This window comes from Rutidosis leptorrhynchoides, chromosome 2 (assembly GCF_046630445.1).
Source record: "Rutidosis leptorrhynchoides isolate AG116_Rl617_1_P2 chromosome 2, CSIRO_AGI_Rlap_v1, whole genome shotgun sequence".
In the NCBI taxonomy this organism is placed as follows: domain Eukaryota; kingdom Viridiplantae; phylum Streptophyta; class Magnoliopsida; order Asterales; family Asteraceae; genus Rutidosis; species Rutidosis leptorrhynchoides.
In genome coordinates, this window is record NC_092334.1 from 435,403,764 (window position 1) to 435,412,028 (window position 8,265).

Consider the following 8,265-nt stretch of genomic DNA (forward strand, 5'->3'; position numbering starts at 1 on the left):
TAGGCCACGAGATTTCAGTGCTTCAAACCAGCGTTTCAAATCAGTATTTCAAATCAATATGATAAAGTATATGCTTATCCGTGGGCACCCGGTAACTAACTTAACGTAATATTACCCCCTAAAAGTACACTTGGCGAGTGCGTAAGTTTACGAAGTATTAAACACCCGTTAAATTCTAGCGCGACTAGCCCGAGTGGGGATGTCAAACCCTATGGATCCATATCTAAGATTCGCGTTCACCGGTTCAAAAACCAATGACTAAACGTTACCGAGCTAAGGGGAAATTTTATGCCGTTGTATAACCCACACATATATAAAGTTTAAGTACTCGTTCCTAGTAAGTAAAACGTAAAAAAAGTGCATGTATTCTCAGTCCCAAAATAGTTAAAGTAAAAAATGGATGCTATAACTCACAAAGAATAAGCAGTAAAAGTCGTCACGAAAGTGTGCAAGTAGTAAGTCGGTCCGAAAGGTCGTCAACCTAAGTCAAAGGTTACTAGGTCAGTAGGTTGTCCTCATAAGTTCTAATAGTGCATAAAATAAGTTTAATTGTCATCATCATCATCATTCATCATCGTAAAAGCTAAGTAAGTTTAACAAGTATAGAGGTTGAAACAATAGGCTGATTTTGATCAGCTGCTACGGCCTCTACGTAAATAGAAAAGACGCGAAATCAGTGGCTATGGCTCCGTATGGGAGTCCTCTAGTTGCTGACCAATTTTCAGAACCAAACTCGTCTTCGTTTGACCGTGGCGACGGTTTAAGTGCGAGTAGGTCAGAAATTTCAGCACAACGTTACAACGGCGTAGTGACTTTCGGAGGGCTATAAATCTTAAACCGTATGTCGGATTAAGTCGAGGTCTAAACGAAAAGTCATCTACTCGAAACGAGCTAACTGAAAATCAATTTTTCAGAAGTCCAGGAATCTGATCAGATCCCGAAAAACAGTAACAAGTGCTCCGGTGGGGTTCTTGGTGCTTGATGCTCATCACGATTCACATCCTTGATGTTTGTAGCTTCAAGTGTACAACTCGTTGATGGGTTAACATCACCTTGACCAAGATTCTACCATCAACACACAATATGTTAAGACCAAGTAAGAACACAACTCATTTAAGAGTCTTAGATGGATGATGAACCAAGGTTACATCATATCCTTAGTCTTAACACAATTACAAGTTCCATTTACAACTAAAGCTACAAACTTTACTTCAATCAAACAAGTATGAACATAATCTAAATCAAATAAGGTGATGGAACCCTAAGCTAGAGAGCTTGGATCCTTTTCACACAAGTTATAATATTACAAAGCTAGAAAGCTTGAACCTTTGGTGTTCTTGAAGACCTTGAAGCATAAAGCTTAGATCTTTAAGTTACATGAAGACCATAAACACAAGTTTTGATCTTTAAAACAAAGTAATGAGATCATAAGTTAGAAAACTTAGATCCAACAAAATATATGAATATTCAAGCTAGAAAGCTTGCATCTTGGTTGTTCTTGAAGATCTTGAAGCATAAAGCTTGGATCTTTAAGTTACATGAAGATTACAAACACAAGTTTGAATCTTTATAATAAAATAACAAAATTAAAGTTAAAAGATTTAGATCGACAAAGTAGGTGAAGATTCAAAGCTAGAAAGCTTGAATCTTCCATGTTCTTGAAGAATTCAAATCCATGTTTGAATCTACAAGATGTAATCAAGATCAAAGCTAAAAAGCTAGATCTTTAGATGATGGTGAGGATCACGTGAAAGGGAAGGGAAGAAGAAGAAGAAAAATCAATTACTTACACTTTTTAGAGAGAGAAAGACTAGAGAAAGAATTAGAGAGTAAGTGTGTGTGAAATGCAAATGAGAGCAAGTGTAAAATGGATGAATCAAGGCTTGTATTTATAGTGTGGTGATGGTGGTGGTGGTCTTCCAAAACTGTGGGCATCGGGGGACAAAAGGGGAGACCACTTTTGCTTTTTGGTTAACGGTTGTCTAAAGTTGGTGCTTATGTTGGGATCTCATGCAACATCAAGGATAATACTTGAAAAAAAATGCTAGCATGTTCCCTCTAATAAATGGGCATTTGTCTTACTTATTAATGGGTCACTAGTTACTTATAATTGGGCTAATTAAATAGTCCACTAACTAGTGTAGGGTGGGCTAAAGTCCAACAAGGTAGAAAGTCCAACAAGACTAACTAGTAAGCATAAGTAAATTACTAAGCGTAATTAAGCATCCAAAAACCCAAGTAATTGTTATTATAAAATGACAATTAGTATTTTGTAGTCATAATTTTCTGATTATGACCAAAGTTAAACATGTACATAGTACGCAGTTCGTTTTAAACGTCAAGTGACACCAACAGTCATAAAGGCTTTCGGGGATCAAGTTAAGTACCCTACGTACTTAAAGGCATGTTTTAACATATAAATGAAAGTAATCCACATGTAGTAAGATCCCAAAGTATAATATAGCTCAGTACGCACAAATACGCAGTTTTGTGAAAACACAAAGCACAAAAGCAAGTCGAAAAAGTCGGGTCGTTACATTACCCACCTGTTAAAGAAAATTTCGTCCCAAAATTTTGAGGAGTGACCAACAATGGTACCGTGTTTGAATAACAAGGAGCGTATCAAAGTTCCGAGGGACTCATGAGCTCAGAAGTGATCTATTTACCTTAAAAGGTACTTGGGTGTATAAAAATAAGAATAGGTATATGCCATTAATTAAGTCTCTTGTCCTAAGAGATCAACAGTTTGGTTTTGTTTCTTGCTAACACGAATATGTCATCCGAATATATACCCACAAAAGGAAAGATGATGTTTTTAGCCTTATAGGCATCTTCAGTAAGCTGGATGCATGGAATACATCATGTATGTTTCCAAACTCATCTAAAACATTGAGCGCTTATGTCACAATACAAAACTGACAGGTAGAATGGAAAACATGGTGATCATAGCCATGCGATTTGATGTCTGGATAGTGTTAGCCACGGGTTTTGTACTAATCCCTTAATTTCGGAAGGAGACCATAGGTATGAAGAACCCGATATTTAAGAACATTTCATTTGACTAAATGAACTGAAATTTTAGCTGAAAGTGACTAATCGGACTTATATGCAATGCAAGCCATATTTATAGTGTCTTCAGGACGGTCTGAATGAACAATGAAGGATATCGCCCAGTTTACCATACTGCAGGTGAACTTATCCTTAGATGGAATGGAAGCACAGTTCCATATTGTAACTTTATCCTTTCAGTTACATGTTGAAGTTAGGGTTAACATCGACTAGAACAACATATAGTTGCAACCAATGAAGGAAGGAATGTGTAGAGTAACCATATCCGTGTTAAAGACGTTTTAAGCAGTCCCTTCCAAGAGGATAACAAGATTCATAGATTCTTAAAGTATTTTATACTACATTTCTGAAAGAAAATCTCACGAAAGGTGTAATCTTTGAACGAGAGTGAACTCTTCGAGCGGATTGATCCGAATTTATCCTTATACTTAAGGGGATGCGCGGATTAGAAGATATGTGAACCCTAGGTCATAAAGAATGGTTTACTCCAAGTGGAAAGAATCCCCAAAAATGATTTCTTGTACCTCAAAATAATGAATCCTAGAGATGACGTTTATGAGGGTGTTGTGATTAGTCGTGAAATATTGAGAGTAGAAACCCGCTTAGTGCCTTTCCTACGATAGGATGACCACTAAGTATACCCCAAAAAACTGATTTATCGACCCGCGTTTTTGCCATGTCTAACCTTAAAAGGAACATTTTACGAGTGCAGAGACTTCCTAACAATTTTGTAAATCTGCCATCCAAAGTGGCTCAAGAGTTTTTAACAAAGATCTTGATGGTCAGTTTCATCCCTAACGGGGGGCGAGAAGAAGTGTGATCCATACATGGTGTAGTTTAATACGAAAACCTTTAATAAAATCAACCGAGGAAGTTTTAAAAACCTTTAAATGTTTGATGTGAAAACATAAACGGAACGAAGTTCCTAGTAAATTTAGAAGTATGTACGACGCGTACCATTTTGCACAAAACTATTTGACTTAAGTTAAACAACTCAATAAAGGAGTGATTTTTAAATAATGTGAAGGTATAACTTAGTATGTACTAACCAAAATAGGTAAGGGTAAACTTATTAACCTCATTATATATGTACATATATGATTTTAAAAATCGCATAAGTGACAGAAAAATTTTATTACTTTCGTTTGTCCATAAATCTCGTGAGGACCTTACAATAAACAACGTGTAAAAATTTTGATAAACATAGTTTTTCGTATTTCAGAGGTTACGAGTTGACAAAGGTCGAGTGAAAAATCTTTGAATCATCGGTTGTCATGTTACTAGGTAATGAAAACTAATGAATTAAATGTAGTTTTGATGATTATCAGGGACTTAAGTCTTTGGCCCAAAAATGTTCACGTATGAAGCCGTTGCTAAAAAGTGAGGTATGAAGGATATAGTATGAGGATGAGAAGTTAATCGCTTCTTGACTTTGCAAGATGCCAAACAGGTTATGACTAATATTAAATTCGGAATACTGATGGTGTTAATATTACTAAATGAGAATCCCTTGGAATAAGTCAGGACTTAAAGTTATGTAAGAAAGAGCATCTCTCCAACGGGTGTGGCCGAAAGCTCTACATGACGTTGTAGTAAGTGCCTTCATCACATACACACACATGAATCTCTCAATTTTGACGGTTGTAAAGTCTTCATGATGACTTGGATACGAATAAGCAACGAATAATTTTATATAATAAGCAATGAAAATTATATAGAAATCGTTAGGGTGACAATGTAAGAAAAGAAACGAAGTTCTTAGTAAATATAGACATACTCTAAGTAAAATATCTTTTGATTAAAAGAATTGATTTTTTTTAAAGGTGAAAGTAAAATTTCACATGTACTAGTCAAAAATAGTAATTGTTTACTTTATCATATACGATTTCTAAAATTTGTACGGATGGCAATAAAATAAATTCATTTTTATAAAACTTTGACAGACAAAATTTTGGCAATAAAATTTGTACAGTAACATAGTATGTGAAAAATTTTGGCAAACAAAATTTTCATATTTCGAAGGTTACAAGTTGGAAAAAGATTGATGAGGATTGAGTAAAAGATTTTTGAAAATTTCGAGTGATATTTGAGGTAACGAAAACTATTGAATTTAAATGTGGTTGATGGTTATTAGTACGGCATAAGTCCTTCGACCAAAAATGCTTAAGTGTAAAGTTGTTGCTTATAAGTGAGATACGAAAGGGAGAGTATGAGGATGAGAATTAACTACCCATTGATTTTGGAAATTTCGAACTGGTACGACTAATATTGACGTAAGAATGGTGATGGTGTGATTATCATCAAATAAGAAATCTCTCGGAATACGTTAGGATTTAGAGTCGCGTAAGAATGAGTATCAAATAAGATTCCTGGCTAGTCCTTAAGATAGAATTTGAATTGCCGAAGTGACAGAATACAATTTCCTTTATGTATCGTCGTGTAAGTTTGTCCATTGTATCGGTTTCTTTCATGGCTAAAAAGTGAGCAGATTTGGTGAGGCGATCAACGATAACCCAGATAGTGTCATAACTGCCTACTGTTTTTGGTAGCTTCGGGATGAAATCCATTGTCATCCCTTTCCATTTCCATTGTGGGATCTCGGGTCGTTGAAGTAACCCAGATGGTTTTTGGCTCACCATTCTCGCGAGGTATACGAATAATCTTCTCACTATAAATACCTTTCGCTTTCATCCTTGAAAGCCAGTCCGTTCCAACTATTTCATCAAAGCTTCCTAAATTGATGAGTATTAGGTTAATCCTAAAGTCCATTCCAACCATTACATCAAGCTTCCTAACTTGATGGGTGTTAGGTTAATCTTAAGGTTTATTCCAACCAATTCTTATCGCACTGCCGTGAAAAATTCTATCAATCTTCTCAAATAACATCGGCTTGTGCGTCGGTAACTAATCCTTTCCAACTACTACTTTAAAACTTCCAAGTTTAGTTGATATGAGGTCATTTCCAATGACCCACCTGTTAATTTTAAGGTACTACCTTAAATTACTCCTCTATCTCTGCCAGCTTACCATTAGCTTGTCCTATAGAATACTTAACTCTCATGGTTGTTAATGGCTTACTAGTCATCACACTAAGGTTCTTAGATATAAGGTTTCTATCGCTCTAGTATTAAACAATTATGAGATGATAAATCGTTGTGAAGAAACGTACCCTAACTAAAATCAGGATCCATGCAAGTATCCATAGCTGAGATAACGATTGCTCTACCGTAAGTGAGCCCAAAGTTTTCCCTATTCGAGAACTTTTCCTTTAAGTGTTCGGGGTGTCTATATTTAAAACAAATTTTTAGGTTATCAATTCTGCAATCAAGGCCCTCCTTGTACAGTATCTGGGCTACGTGGTTATTCTTTCCCTACCTCTAACAGACCAGAATGCGTATGCTCAAGTGATTCCTACCAAAATTTCCTTTGAATCACTTCATATTCCTTATATAGTAGCATTGGGACTTCTGCATGATTTACTTCAATATAATCACGCTGGCCTGGCGTCATTATATTGTACTAAATCGTACGTTCATTCCAATATTACTCCATATGGTCAATGTAATGTGATCACTTCATGCTCTACTCAATTTCATCTAACGGTGCTTTATCTATGATATCTCAAAACCAAATCTACATAATTAATCTCACGGTTTCTCGGTGTGGGTGCGTAGGTTCCGTAGGTCATGCACCAATGCCTAAATGTCCCGAAATTTCTTCAAAATGTTCGGGTTCAGATAACGTCGTTAGGTTCCTTTCTAGAAATTCAATTTGGGTCTCGCGTCGAGTTGTACATGTAGCAAGTAGTAATACGATATGTTTTGAGGTGACTCCCAGGTCTTTGGGTATGGCTGAGCATCAGTGGAAGACACTACGACCTTATGAAAGGAGATGTCCTCCCGACTTCTCCAATCCCTAAGAGTGTTGGGGACCTAAGTCCAGAAGTGTCGTTAGATCGTCGAGTAGTGGGGAAGAATGAAAGAGATAAGTGACGGTCATGAGAGCGTACGGGATACGGGTCAACTTACGGAAACTGAACAACCTTCTAATGTTCATACGTTTTATGTGGCTAATTAGAGTGAGCTCGGGGTATGGTTACTCCGACAAGTCCTCGAATATCTCCTCCTCTGAGGATCAACTCTAGTGGGCGTGTAATCCGAGAGGTACTCCTTCTAGATTGCGTGAAGTAATGTTTCAATCTCTGGATCGGTAGAACGGTAGTAACAGGTGGATCACAACACTATTTCTTAGGGTTAGACGAGTGGGAAAAGGGTTCAGAAAAACATCTGAACTAGGAAGGATAAGTTCTCCAAGTCGGCACAGCGAATAGCAGACATGGAATAAGAGCGTAATCAAGCATAATAACTACAGCAGCCTAGATCGTCTACAGCAGGACATAGCATGGCAATAATAACAGTATTAAGCCGAAGTAACATGCAGAAGCAGATAGTAGCATGCAGTAGCGAGGATAAGCAGTAACATACAGTAAGTTTACATAGCAGTAAAAGTAAGCGGTAGCATGCAGCAAGTTCGTATAACAGTAAAAGTAAGCAGTAGCATGCAGCAAGTTCCACAGAAACAAGTAAACAAGCAAGTTGTAGATTAGTCCTATTAGTGAATCCTACTCGGCCTGTTCTAGACTCACTAATGCAACCTAATTCCATACAACCAATGCTCTGATACAAAATGTGACGCACCGTACAAAACCATCGTGTACGGATCATCAACAACAGGATCATTACAAGGTCAAACACTATATGCTGTTTGTAAACCAGTTTTGCATTCATGAAAAGATAACGTTTTACAAAAGATAACGTGCTTCCTATGAATAGAAGCATAAACATAAGTATGTGACCCAAAGGTCGTTACAAAGCCATTGTTTGAAAATAACATAAATTACGAATGCAGAAGAAAAGTTTCATGATTGAGACATCTCTAAGTAATGCAGCAGAAATCTAACACTGCAGGTCCATAACAGCAAGTCTATTACACCAAGACAGCAAGTCTAACAGTGGAAGCAACAACGTCTAAGCACCTGAGAAATACATGCTTAAAAAGTCAACACGAATGTTTGTGAGCTATAGTTTGTTTGTAATCAGTAATGCAATGTAGGCCACGAGATTTCAGTGCTTCAAACCAGCGTTTCAAATCAGTATTTCAAATCAGTATGATAAAGTATATGCTTATCCGTGGGCA